Source organism: Octopus sinensis, linkage group LG4 (assembly GCF_006345805.1).
Source record: "Octopus sinensis linkage group LG4, ASM634580v1, whole genome shotgun sequence".
In the NCBI taxonomy this organism is placed as follows: Eukaryota; Metazoa; Mollusca; class Cephalopoda; order Octopoda; family Octopodidae; genus Octopus; species Octopus sinensis.
In genome coordinates, this window is record NC_043000.1 from 6,114,168 (window position 1) to 6,128,397 (window position 14,230).

Sequence of the window (14,230 nt, forward strand, 5' to 3'; positions counted from 1 at the left end):
AACTTTCAAACATTTATGTTCATTTATGTTCCAAACAAGTTATTTTACAAAATTCTTCATTATCTTCAAAATTAATTGATACAAAAGCAGTGTATTTCAACAGAAATATGGTAACAAAAGGATTAAAGTAGAAAGGTACAAGTATATTAATACATATGTACTCCCAACTGAAACAATGACTAATGTAATCTACTAATTTTCATGGTACCTAAACTAATTTCAACTGCATGTCTTTTGTTGGTTTTTTTTTTTTTATTTTTGATCTGTTATCACATTCACGTCTAATTCTCCAAGTTTTTTGCAACATTATTGAACAAATGAGTTTAATTATGTCTTATTTTCTAAGAAGAGTTATTAACACTGATGGAAAATCTTTTAAAGTGTTAAGCTTATGTAATTCTAATGAACCTTTAAATATTTTAGCTTGCTTTTTCTTTGTTGATTTTTCCCCCTTCTGTAATCAAAAAAATAAATAAATAAAAGCAGAAAAAGTCAAATGAAAAGTTATAGAGAGACAATAATTTAACAGTAAGAGTATCAAACTCAATGCAATGATAGATTTCAATGGCTTAGATTTGAATTCATCATCATCATCATCATCATCATCGTTTAACGTCCGTTCTCCATGCTAGCATGGGTTGGACAGTTTGACCGGGGATCTGGGAAGCCAGAAGGCTGCACCAGGCTCCGGTCTTATCTGGCAATGTTTCTACGGCTGGATGCCCTTCCTATTTTTATAAATAACCATCTTTTCCAAAGAATTATTATTCTAAGTTCAAACTTTGACAAAATGAACAAAACATGAATAACAGAGCAGGAGAGATAACAGAAATGTTACATGACCATATATTACTCTTTACTCTTTTACTTGTTTCAGTCATTTGACTGCGGCCATGCTGGAGCACCGCCTTTAGTCGAGCAACTCGACCCCGGGACTTATTTTTTTGTAAGCCCAGTACTTATTCTAACGGTCTCTTTTGCCGAACTGCTAAGTAACGGGGACATTATCACCCAAGCATCGGTTGTCAAGCAATGCTAGGGGGACAAACACAGACACACACATGCATATATATATATACATATATACGATGGGCTTCTTTCAGTTTCTGTCTACCAAATCCACTCACAAGGCTTTGGTGGGCCCGAGGCTATAGTAGAAGACACTTGCCCAAGGTGCCACGCAGTGGGACTGAACCCGGAACCATGTGGTTGGTAAACAAGCTACTTACCACACAACCACTCCTGCACCTATATATGGTAGTTTAAATTTTATGGATCAGCACCAGGGGTGTGATCCTTTGTTGCCATAAGCATCCTTAATTATAACTGACAAAAGCCACCAAAGGGATAAGCTGGAGATGATGTAGACCTCAAAGCATTCAAATGGTTCTTTTGTTACAGATCAGCTTGATCAGAAGATACAGAGAAAATAAAGAATTCCAATTCTCCATTCCAAAATCGCAGCTGAGCAACAGACAGACAGCGGAATTATTTCAAATATTTCACTGATTCTAATTAACAAAATATAAAATTAGGTAGGATTCAATTAGAAAACTGTAATGCACTCAATTTGGTGACATACGCAATTTGTTCAAGGAGTCTAACATTGAGCCTTTACTTCAAAATACACCACTCAGAATTCTAAGGTACCAAACATAGAACTATGAAGCATTTAGTCCAGCAGTCTGTCGTTAAGCTTTATTTCCACGACTCCACAGTTTCAGATTAGTATTTACTGAATTAACACTTCTCAATTTCTTCTTTTTTAGTTTAATTTAGTTAGTCCACCCTTAAGCAGTTTTCTTCCAGAGTTTTAGATCATTTGCATGTTGGGGGTTTTCCCAGCATCAGTTGATAGCCTGTAGGTCCTGAGAGATTTTGTGCCAAGTGGTCCAAAGTCTACAACATCTTTTTGTTCATCCTGGTGATGTACATCTCACTGCTGTTTTTTGGACACTGATGATCTAGCTGTCACAAGATGAAAGCAGTCAGTTAATTTCATCATTCTGTTACTCTGTCATTGAGTTTTTACCTCAATGTTCTCCCTAAAACTTCTTAAGTTTTGTTAAAGTGAACGAAACACATTAAATAGAAAAAAAATATTTAAAATTTTTATCCTTTTATCTTTTACTTGCTTCAGTCATTAGACTGCGGCCAGGCTGGGACAACCCCCTGAAGAATTTTTAGTCACATGAATCAACCCAAGTTCTTATTTTTTAAAGCTTGGTACTTACTCTAGCAGTCTCTTATAGCAAACTGCTAAATTATGGGACACACACACACACATACAGTGGATGCCTTTCAGTTTGTGTCAACCAAATCCACTAAAAAGACTTTGATTAACCTGAGACTATAGTAGAAGATACCTGGTCAAGGTGCCACACAACGAGACTAAACCTGGAACTATGTGGTTGGGAAGTAAGCTTCTTATTTCTTTATTGCCCACAAGGGGCTAAACATAGAAGGGACAGACAAAGGGATTAAGTCGATTACATCGACCCCAGTGCGTAACTGGTACTTAATTTATCGACCCTGAAAGGATGAAAGGCAAAGTCGACCTTGGTGGAATTTGAACTCAGAATGTAACGGCAGACAAAATACCTATTTCTTTACTACCCACAAGGGGCTAAACACAGAGAGGACAAACAAGGACAGACAAACAGATTAAGTAGATTATATTGACCCCAGTGTGTAACTGGTATTTAATTTATCGACCCTGAAAGGATGAAAGCAAAGTCAACCTTGGCGGAATTTGAACTCAGAACATAGCGGCTGACGAAATACTGCTCAGCATTTTGCCTGGCGTGCAAACGTTTCTGCCAGCTCACTGCCTTCTTCTTACCACACAGCCACTCCTGTGCCTATGTGAATATTTTAAAAATAAAATCAACAATACTATCAAATTTTAAATGTATTACTTGGTACTACAAAGTTCTTTTTTTATTTTTATCTAAGAGATGTAAAATTTTCATAAGAACAAATGGAAATGTTTTTTAGTCTTAAAGTATTAAGACGTATTCTAAGAGGCAATGTTTTGATTTAGCTAAAATCAATAGAACTTTTTCAGAAGTTAACTTATCTTCATAGTTTACTGTAAGGTACTTATGAATAATTTCTGCATACAAAAATCCCAAATTTACATATAAAATCCCAATCTATTTTATACATTAACAATCACAACCCATTTCATACATAAGTTATTCATGCTAAATATTTAATCTTTAATCTTTTACTTTGATTCAATCATTAGAATCTGAGGCCATGCTGGGGCACCGCTTTGAAGGTATTTATGTTTTACTTTTTAAAGTTTGATACTTATTCTATTGGCCTCTTTGCCAAACTAGAGTTATAGAAATTTAAACAAATCAACACTGGTTGTCAAGTGGTGGGAACAACAAGCACAAAGACACACACACACACACATATATATATATATATATATATATATATATACATATGCACACACACACACACACTCACAAATAAAAAGTAATTTTATCTGCACTTAAAAGTAGATGTGTTAGAACACAAAATACTGTGATAGTTACCATGAGAGTAACTCAGGTTTTTTGTGCATATAAGCACTCTTATTTACATTGCTAGTGAGGAGATGAATCATCCACTATTGACACTGCTGAGACTATTAGATCACAATATTTAGACCTACTCTGGCCTTGCCAATGGTAGACACTATCACAAAATCCACTTTTAAGTGGAGATAAATATCACCTTTCAGTATTAATATTGTTTCTGTTGGAAGGCGGTGAGCTGGCAGAAACGTTAGTGCACCGGGCTAAATGCTTAACGGCATTTTGTCTGCCGTTACGTTCTGAGTTCAAATTCCGCCGAGGTCAACATTGCCTTTCATCCTTTCGGGGTCAATAAATTAAGTACCAGTTACACACTGGGGTCAATGTAATTGACTTAAACCCTTTGTCTGTCTGTGTTTGTCCCCTCTATGTTTAGCCTGTTATGGGCAATAAAGAAATAAGAAACATTAGCACACCGAGCAAAATGCTTAGAAGTATTTCGTTTGTCTTTACGTTCTGAGTTCAAAGTCCGCCGAGGTCAACTTTGCCTTTCATCCTTTTGGGATTGATAAATTAAGTACCAGTTGCATACTGGGGTCGATCTAATCGACTGCTCCCCTCCCCCAAAATTTCAGGCCTTGTGCCTAGAGTAGGAAAGAATACTGTTTCTGTTGCTGATAATTATTATCTAATAAATATGTATGTATATGACTGGTTAATCCACAGTTCCTGCAGGCTAAATTCATTCACAGGGCATTGGTTGGCCCAGGGCTATAGTAGAAGACACTTGTCCAGGGTGCCACATAATTGCACTGAACCTGAAACCATATAATTGAAAAGCAAACTTCTTAAGCACAAAACTAGCCGTACATTCAGTGGTGTTGGAGGTTAAATAATTTATTAATCTGCTTCTATGAAGGCGCATGGCTCAGTGGTTAGGGGCATTCGGCTCACGATCGTAAGGTCGTGAGTTCAATTCCTGGTGGCGTGTTGTGTCCTTGAGCAAGGCACTTTACTTCACGTTGCTCCAGTCCACTCAGCTGGAAAAAAATGAGTAGTACCTGTATTTCAAAGGGCCAGCCTTTTCACTCTCTGTGACACGCTGAATCTCCCCGAGAACTATGTTAAGGGTACATGTGTTTGTGGAGTGCTCAGCCACTTACACGTTAATTTCACAAGCAAGCTGTTCCGTTGATCGTATCTGCTGGGACGCTCGTCGTCGAAACCGACGAAGTGCTCCCCTAATCTGCTTCTAATACAATTCTTAGCACTATATATTTTTCATCACAAGAGGATTTTTTCCTTTGTTCCTTTACTTCTTTCAGTCATTTGTCTGTGGCCATGCTGGAGCACCGCCTTTAGTCAAGCAAATCAACCTCAGGACTTATTCTTTGTAAGCCTAGTACTTATTCTATCGGTCTCTTTTGCCGAACCGCTAAGTCACGGGGACGTAAACACATCCAGCATCGGTTGTCAAGCGATGTTGGGGGGAAAAACACAGACACACACACACACACACACATATATATATATATATATATATATACATATACACGACAGGCTCCTTTCAGTTTCCATCTACCAAATCCACTCACAAGGCTTTGGTCGGCCCAAAACTATAGTAGAAGACACTTGCCCAAGGTGCCACGCAGTGGGACAGAACCCGGAACCATGTTGTTGATAAGCAAGTTTCGTACCACACAGCCACTCCTGTACCATGAAAACTAAAGTTAATCTTAGTTGGTCTCAAAAGTCATTAAGTAAAAAAGGAAAGAGACTTAGCACTGCAATGCAATAAAGCTAATACCTTACACTCATGCAGCATATCATCCCTCTTTATGTTCTGAGTTCAAATCCTACCGAGGTGCACCTTACCTTTCATTCTTTTGGGGTTGATAAAATGAGTACCAGTGGAGCACTAGGGTTGATGTAATCGACTTACTCACTACCCCCAAAATTGCTGGCCTTGAGCCAAAATTTGAAACTAATATCTAGTTACACTCTGGGTTCAACTCTGGCCAAGGGAACTTTATCTTTCATCCTTCCCGGGTCAATGAAAATAGAGTACCAGTCAAGTACTTAGTGGCAATTTAACTGATGAAACCCTTCCAGAAAATGTGTGGTCGTGTGTCAAGGTTAAAGGAAAAAATCAATATTAGTGTCAGAAAATAGACTGCTTCCCATTATAGAACACAAGAAGGTTTTCTTATACCAGATGCAATATATCTGCATCTCTATACTGCTGCCGGTGCTACTGCCACCACTACTGCTACTTGCTTCTTGATGTACTACTACTACTACTACTACTACTACTACTACTACTACTACTACTACTACTACTAAAACAAGTCATAATTCATTCAAGATCCTCGGATAATTATCATGTAATTCAGTATCTTTAGATGACCAATTTTATTTTGTTAGCACATGATGGACTACAATTAGAAGCTGATTTATGAATCTGCGTTTGTTATTCTCTGGTTAAACAGTTCTAATTTGAAGTTGTCCTCTGTTGCAAAATAATCATTATGTCGGCTTCATTACAATTTGAGTGATACAAATGATATGTTGATGTGGGTTGTACCGTATTCCTCTCCACAACCAACCCCACCATCTACTGTACTAAATACTTTGTTAGCTTGGCTTTCTTTGACATTGAGTAATTTTAGAGGAATTTTAATATCTATTTTAAGCATCATTATAACATCTATTTTGCTGTGTTGTGATGTGCTGGATGGGTTGACTGTATACATTTATTTGTTTCACATTTGTCTTTCCATGATAACATAGGCCTAGAAGAAGAATATTATTGAGGCATCATTTTACAGCCGAATGCCCTTCCTGTTGCTAACCATTACCTGTTTCTCAAGCAAGGGGCTCTTATAACACAGCTTCAAAAGGACGATTTCAATGAATGATTTGTTGACAGGAGAAATAACTACACTGTCACTACTTGCATCCCAGTGACTTTATAATAATAATAATAATGAAATTATTGTATACAGTGCTCAGGTGCACCACAACTTGTCAAAAGTGCATATAAACCATATGCAGTAATGTACAAATGTCTGGGAAGTGAACAGTGTATGAGTCAAATACATACTTGTGTGTGTATGGAGGGGAGAAAATCAGGTGTAGTGTTGGCGAATCTCAGGAAGTATGGAAGTTTTGAAGGATGCAGTGCTCCGACAAGTAACAACTGATGCCGGCAGTTTGTTCCATACTTCAGCAACTCTTAGCGTGAAAAAATGTTTCCGAAAGTCATGGGAGGTGTGCTGTTTTATGACTTTGTAAATATGTCCACAGGTGTTAGACGGGTAGAGTTTGAAAAGGTGCTCAGTGTTATTGTTTGTAAGATGGTTGATAATTTTATGGGTGTTTTATGGAGAATCACAAATGTAAACAAACAAACATGCACATCTTTACATATTTTTTTTTATCATGTCATGTGTGAGACCCATATCCTGAAATTTAACCGTACCACTTCTCATGTTTTTATTTCTCTTCAGCTAAAAATACTTTCTACTGGCATGAACTAAACATTTCCATTTAGAATGGAAGGAAACTGTGGAAGAGGTAGACCCAGGAAGACATGGGACAAAGTGGTGAGGTATGATCTTTGGATGTTGAGTCTCATGGAGGTGATGACAAGTGATCAAAACCTTTGGTGATAGCAGTGCTTGAGAAGATACATGAAGCTAAGTTAAATTGTAGTTGTGGCGGTACCTTTGACATGCCCGAGATATGTAAAAGGCACCTGTGCCAGAGGTATGTAAATGGCACCTGTTCAAGTGACATGTAAAAGGTACCCATGCTGGTGACACATAAAAGTAATCCACTATACACTGGGGAGTGGTGGGCATTAGAAAGGGCATCCAGCCACAGAAACCAAGCCAAAATAGACTTGAGCCTGGTGCAGTTTACACGTTCCAGTCAGACCATCTAACCTATGCCAGCATAGAAAACATGCTAAATGATGATGATGATGATGATGAATTCCATGTCTCTTTATGTATATTACATGTTCATACCAGCACACTCATTTCTCCTGTATACACAGGCTGATACTTTTAATGCCTAGTCAATCTCCAAATTCATTTGTATTCTGCTCTTCATACAGATTGATGTTACAAATCCATCATGTGAAGCTCTTTAAATTTCTCTTCAGCCTCTGCAGATTTTCTATATCGAACGTTCTGGTCTAACTATGAGGCATAATCATATTTCTTACATTAACTTCAAACAGCCTTCTTTTAGCTATTAACAAAGGTATTAGCATCATGAATTTCATTTTTCTTATTTTCACTATAACCACCTCCAAGATACAATACTCACAGTTATGCCGATAATACCATACTTCGATCTTCCTGAACATTTTGCATACAAGCATCATCAATATACACCCTAAACACATCATTCCAGACTTGTACAGCTTCTATGAGCAGAGACTGTAAGAATAGCTTTCAATGACAACATGACATAGACACTTCTTCAAAGTACAAAGACACAATCGCTACATATAGTAAAGAAACAGTCTTGTGCCATCCTCAGATTATATATACATTCATACACACACACACACAACATATATATATATATATATAATATATATATATATATATATATATACATATACATATATATATATATATATTTGGCTAATATTATACATGTAATATTTCAAGCTACAAACCACTTAAAGCTGCTACAAATACAAGGCCTTGATATTGCCAATAATTATTGAAATCTCCAATAATTGCATAAAATAAATCTGCTTTTAAACAGTTTCTGGTTCCTCTGTTTCCTCGTTAGGTTATTGATAATTTGTATCAGCAGCACTGACTTCATTATCGTAAAAACATTTGTCATTGTCAGAATTCAATGATTCCTGCAACAGTTATTTTAATGTTCTTTTGCTCTTGGGATATGGTATGCAGAAATCACATCACTGTGTGGTTGAGGAGTTCGCTTTTCAGCCACAAGGTTTCTGGATTCAGTTCCATTCTACAACACATTTGGAAAGTGCTTTTTACTATAACCTTGGACCAACCAAAGCTTTGTGACTGAATTTGGGAGTGGAGAACCAAAGGACCATCATTCGTATGTGTGTGTGTGCGAGCGTGCGTGTGTATGATTTACCCCTCAAATACATTACTCCTAGGTCCATTCTGACATGGAACAGTAGTACCTGTCAAGGAACCATACATGAGTTAAATAGATTTCCTAGGGGTAGAGGCAGCTCCCTTTATTTTTGTGAAAGTCACAAGGAAGGCAGCACTTCTAGGGGAAAGATATTTTGACATAAAACTTGCAGTAAAAATTGTATCAATCATCTTCCAATGCTTGTGACTGGAACCTGCTACGACAGCCAAGAGAGTGGCAAAAGTATTATACAAGCTTTTGTCATTTAAACCCGTTGATGTACAGATGTCTCATTATTGCTTCATTTCCTGATCTGTTGTGTATTTTATGGTCCTACAGTAATGGACGTGTAGCATGAAATGTCATATCCACACATGTGTAAGCATGAAAGCAAATCAGAACAATCAGGCTAAATAGTTGATGGTTATCATCTGACAAGATGAAGCAATCACCACGTGTGTGTGTGTGTGTGTGTGTGTGTGTGCGTGTGTGTATCTATCTACAATCACTCATATACAAAAATGCAGTGATCTGCATTGCTTTCAGTTGCTTCTGTCAAGAAACCATCGAGGTGCTTCATGCCTTTGAAGATGTGTGGGGTAAGTGATCCCTCAGTTGAAATTCAAGTAAGGATTAATATCAGGAAAGGTTTCCAGCTGTAAGACAATGGCTCAACATATTTGTCTAACCCATGCAAGCAAGAATGAGAAAAAAGAAAAACAGGAGAGCTTAGCAAAATATGTTCTGAGACATTCATTAAGAAATATTTAAGCATCATGAAACAGAGGCTACACAGTTATGTACTAATTCCACAGATAATCTTTATCCTAAGCAATACATTCTTTGGACACAACCTTCAGGGTTGGTGAAAGCGATGTGGTGGACAATGAAAAACCTGGCTGATAACAGTCAAGGCTGATCTGGAACCCAACCTAGGCCCCCATATCTATGGCGTTCACCGCTGGAATAAGGAGTGGTTGGAGATCATGCAGGTCGTTAGCCTCAAATCGCCAGGTCTGGCCGGCGTTTGTGAGAGATGCAGCATTGAGGATGAATGAAGCCAGCTCAACCCACCCCGGGTGAATGCTGTCTCAAGAAAGAAAGAAGAAGACACAACAGGCAACTTTTAATACTCAATCAATTTCTTTCAACTTTACTGGAAATATTATTAATAAAGAGAACAGAATGATTTGGTTGTGTTTTGCTTCCTGAAATAGCATATTGTGAAGCAGCTATATTTGGTATGAAATCTAGATCTAAAGAAAAACATTTTTAAAAGCGGCTTGCTCATAACTTCAGTTTCACTGATGCAGTAGCTTGCTTTTCTGGCTAATACAACTGAAATCTTTTTGGTTACAATGTAGTCCACATACTCTTAAATAATCTTACAATAATTGGATGACTGAAGATTTAATGAAATCGTCAATATTAGCTTAGAGCAGACAGTATTTACATTAACAGTTTTTCATACAACTTCTGGCACGACTGCTTATCTTTAGGGGATAATTTCACTCTTATGACGTCAATTGATCACATTTTAGAAATTCGCTAGGAGAATTTCACAATATATCTGAATGTGTAACTTATTCAATGCTGTACTCTCTCTCTAGTCTTAAACTAAGATGACAAATAAACTATGCAACAGCACATCACACTAAAAGAACTGACACCAGCAAAAGTTCTTTTACAGTTTAGAAATATGAACTCAGTGTTCTTTGATCATATTTATAACCTTTTACTTAGACACATCTCTTTCATGTTAATGACAACATATATGGTCTATCACTCATTTATATAACCTCATTAAAATATTTAAAGCTAGTCATTTATCTTTAAACATATTATATCTTTTATCATCTCAAAAATATTATCAATATTTGTTGTCAAATGAGAGAAGCAACAAATTGTTATCATCATCATCATCATCATTATTTAATGTCTATTTTCCATGCTGGCATGGGTTGGATGACAAGATTATCAATATTGCCTTTGTGAAAATCACATATTTATAATGTTCCTTCGGACATATGTTACCTAACAGGTAATTCTTTTCTTAACCCCTGTATAGTTCTAAGAGGCTCGAATTAACAGATGCCATCATCTGCTTCTTGATGTAAGGGAACTGGAATAAACTGAACGGCAAAAGCTTTGAACCGTTGAACTTAATGCTTGTTTTGAATTTTCTGTCATATTAAAAAAATGTTGCTCATCAGAATCTTTAAGACAGCAATACAGAAGGTGTCCTGGCCAACTCAGGAATACATCATCATCATCATCATTTAACGTCCGTTTTCCATGCTAGCATGGGTTGGACGGTTCAACCAGGGTCTGGGAAGCCTGGAGGCTGCACCAGGCTCCAGTCTGATCTGGCAGTGTTTCTACAGCTGGATGCCCTTCCTAACACCAACCACTCCGTGAGTGTAGTGGGTGCTTTTTATGTGCCACCAGCACAGAAGCCAGTCAAGGTGGTGCTGGCATTGGCCACGCTTGGATGGTGCTTTTTATGTGCCACCCTCATCCATACACATCACATTCCCAAACCATCACAATTTCCTCTCTTGCACATTCTATCTGATTCCTCTCATCCCCAGCTTTTCTTTCAATATATTTGCATGCACACTGACACTGCAGCATCCAGCAGAGCATGTTATCTTCATATCTTCTAATCTGCACATGTCCTCTGCATTTCTGACCCAAGTTTCAAATCATGTAGCATTGCTGTTTGTACACAAGCATCAACAATCTGCCTTTCATTCTGAGACAGAAACCTTTCGTTATCAACAGAGGCAGCAACTTTCTGAACTTTCCCCAGCCTCTTCTTACACTGTCCACCAGACTTTCAGAACATCCACCAACATTGCAAATGAGATCATTTAAGCAACAGAAGCTATTTACCACCTCTGAGGATCCACTTGTGTATTTCATCATCATCATTATTTAGTGTCTGCTTCCCATACTGGCATGGGTTAGATGGTTTGACTGAATCTGGTGCTGGAGAGCTGCACTAGGTTCCGATCTGATTTGGTATGGTTTCTACAGCTGGGTGCCTTCCTAATGCCACTCCAAGAGTGTAAAGGGTGCATTTTATGTGACACCAGCACAGGTGCCTGTTATGTGATACTAACACCAGCCACAAACACAATTTCACTTGGCTTGATGAGTCTTCTCAAGCATGGCATATCACCAAAGGTCTCAGTCACTTATCACTTCTGTCAAGCCCATCGTTTGAAGGGAGCTTTTCACATGCCACCAGCATAGGTGCCTGTTACATGACACTGGCATTAGTCATGACTATGATTTCACCTGGCTTGATGGGTCTTCTCAAGCACGGTAAGGGCTCAGTCACTTGTCCTTGCCTCCACAATTTCCAGTGTGCTCTGAACATTTATTACTTCTCAGCATCTGCCAAATACAAAGTCTGTTTTCTGTCAACTTGCATGTATGTATATATACATATAGTATATATGCATACTTTTGGAAGTCTGCTTACAATCTAAATTTGCCTTTTATAGAACTATCTTCGATACTTCATGAGTGTAGCCTCACCCCCTAGGATGCTTGGAGAACTCATATGTGTTTTGGCTGATGAGTATGGGACACTTGTATTTGCTGCAATATTTGCAGCTTTTAATAAAGCTGGTCTTCGTATGAAACAATTGTACTGAAAAACTAATCCATTCTTGTTGCTTTTTTTCTTGTATATATACATATATATATATATATATATATATATATATAATTAAGATGTTTACTTCACAACCATATTGTTTAGAGGTTCATTTCCTCACCAGGGCACCTTGGGTAAGCATCTGCTACCATGGCTCTACGTGAATTTGGTAAATGAGAACAGTGCAGAAGTTGTCGTGCATGTGTATGTGTATATTTGTATTTGTATCTCATAAGAGGGAAGTAAACAAACCAATAGCAGAACTTAGATGCTGGTTCGTTTACTTCACTTTGACTAAATGGTTAATCAAAAGAAAAACAACAGAATAAGTAATAGACTTTAGAAAAGGAGGTTGATTTCAGTGACTAAATCTTTCAAAGTGGCACCTCAGCAAAACCACAGTCCAAAGAGTGAAACAAGTAAAATGAATATAAGAGAGGTGGGGAGTGTGCAAGTGTGTGTGAACACACAGATGCATAATCACAAATATATATATATATATATAAGTGCAGGAGTGGCTGTGTGGTAAGTAGCTTGCTTACCAACCACATGGTTCCGGGTTCAGTCCCGCTGCCTGGCACCTTGAGCAAGTGTCTTCTACTATATCCTCAGGTTGACCAAAGCCTTGTGAGAGGATTTGGTAGACGGAAACTGAAAGAAGCCCGTCGTATATATGTATATATATGTGTGTGTGTTTGTCCCCCCCACATTACTTGACAACCGATGCTGATGTGTTTACACCCCCATAACTTAGCAGTTCGGCAAAAGAGACCGATAGAGCAAGTACTAGGCTTACAAAGAATAAGTCCTGGGGTCAATTTCCTCAACTAAAGGCGGTGTTCAGCATGGCCACAGTCAAATGACTGAAACAAGTAAAAGAGTATATATACATAAATATATATATATATATATATAACGGGAAGCTTTATGAAAATAAACAAAAGACGAAGGCAGGTGGAAAACAAACGAACAATTGTATTAGTATGGCGCTCAGGAATATAAATAAAACAAGTCTTTAACGTTTCGAGCCTACGCTCTTCAACAGAAAATACACAGAGAGAGAAAAACACAGAAAGAAGGAGAGAAAAAAAATGCGTGCAGTAGCTAACGAATCAACATGGCGATCTGATTTCGGCCAGAGGTCAAAGATCAAACATGAGACGCGAGAGCGAAATAAGGGGAGATAATAGGGTTGATAAAAGGGTTGAGGACCAGCTAAAAGTGCGTGGGAGGGGTCTGGATGTGTGTATGTATAGGGTTGGTGTATGTATTAGTATGTATAAGGGTGTGTGTGTGGTGTGTGTGTATGAGAGAGTATTAGTGCGTAAGATTGGTCTGGACGTGCGTATGTATGGGGTTGGTGTTTTTGTATGTATTAGTATGTATTAGTTATGTATTAGTACGTATTGGTATGTATAGGTGTGTGTGTGTGTGTGTGTGAGAGAGTATAAGTGCGTATGCGGGGTCTGGACGTGTGTATGTATAGGGTTGGTGTAAGTATAGTATGTACTAGTATGTATTAGTACGTATTAGTATGTATTAGTTGGTGTGTGTATTAGTATGGCACATCATATGTGATGTGATGTGTTAAAGTCATGTGGTGTAGTGAGGAAGAGGGGGAGGGGGGAAAGAGGGGTAGGGGGAGAAGAGGGGGAGAGAAGGGGAGGGGAAGAAGAGGGGGAGGAGAAGGGGGAGAGAGAGGATGGGGGAGAAGGAAGGGGATGAGGGGGATAAGGAGGAAAGAGGGGGAGAGAGAAGGGGAGAGAGGGAGTGAGGGAGCAGAGGGAAGGGGAAGAGGGAGGGAGAAAGAGGGAAGAAGGGAAGGGGAGTAGGGGTGAAAGGATGAAGGACTGAAGAAGTAGGGTCGGGGGAGAAAGGATAGGTGAGGAGG

At 38.3% G+C, this 14,230-nt stretch overlaps 1 protein-coding gene across 6 annotated transcripts in view; it reads right to left on the minus strand.

Annotated features, from left to right (window-relative positions):
• Positions 1–14,230, minus strand: part of LOC115210780 (multiple C2 and transmembrane domain-containing protein 1) — a 357,832-nt gene that overhangs the window by 68,877 nt on the left and 274,725 nt on the right. The gene's annotated exons all lie outside the window — the stretch shown is intronic.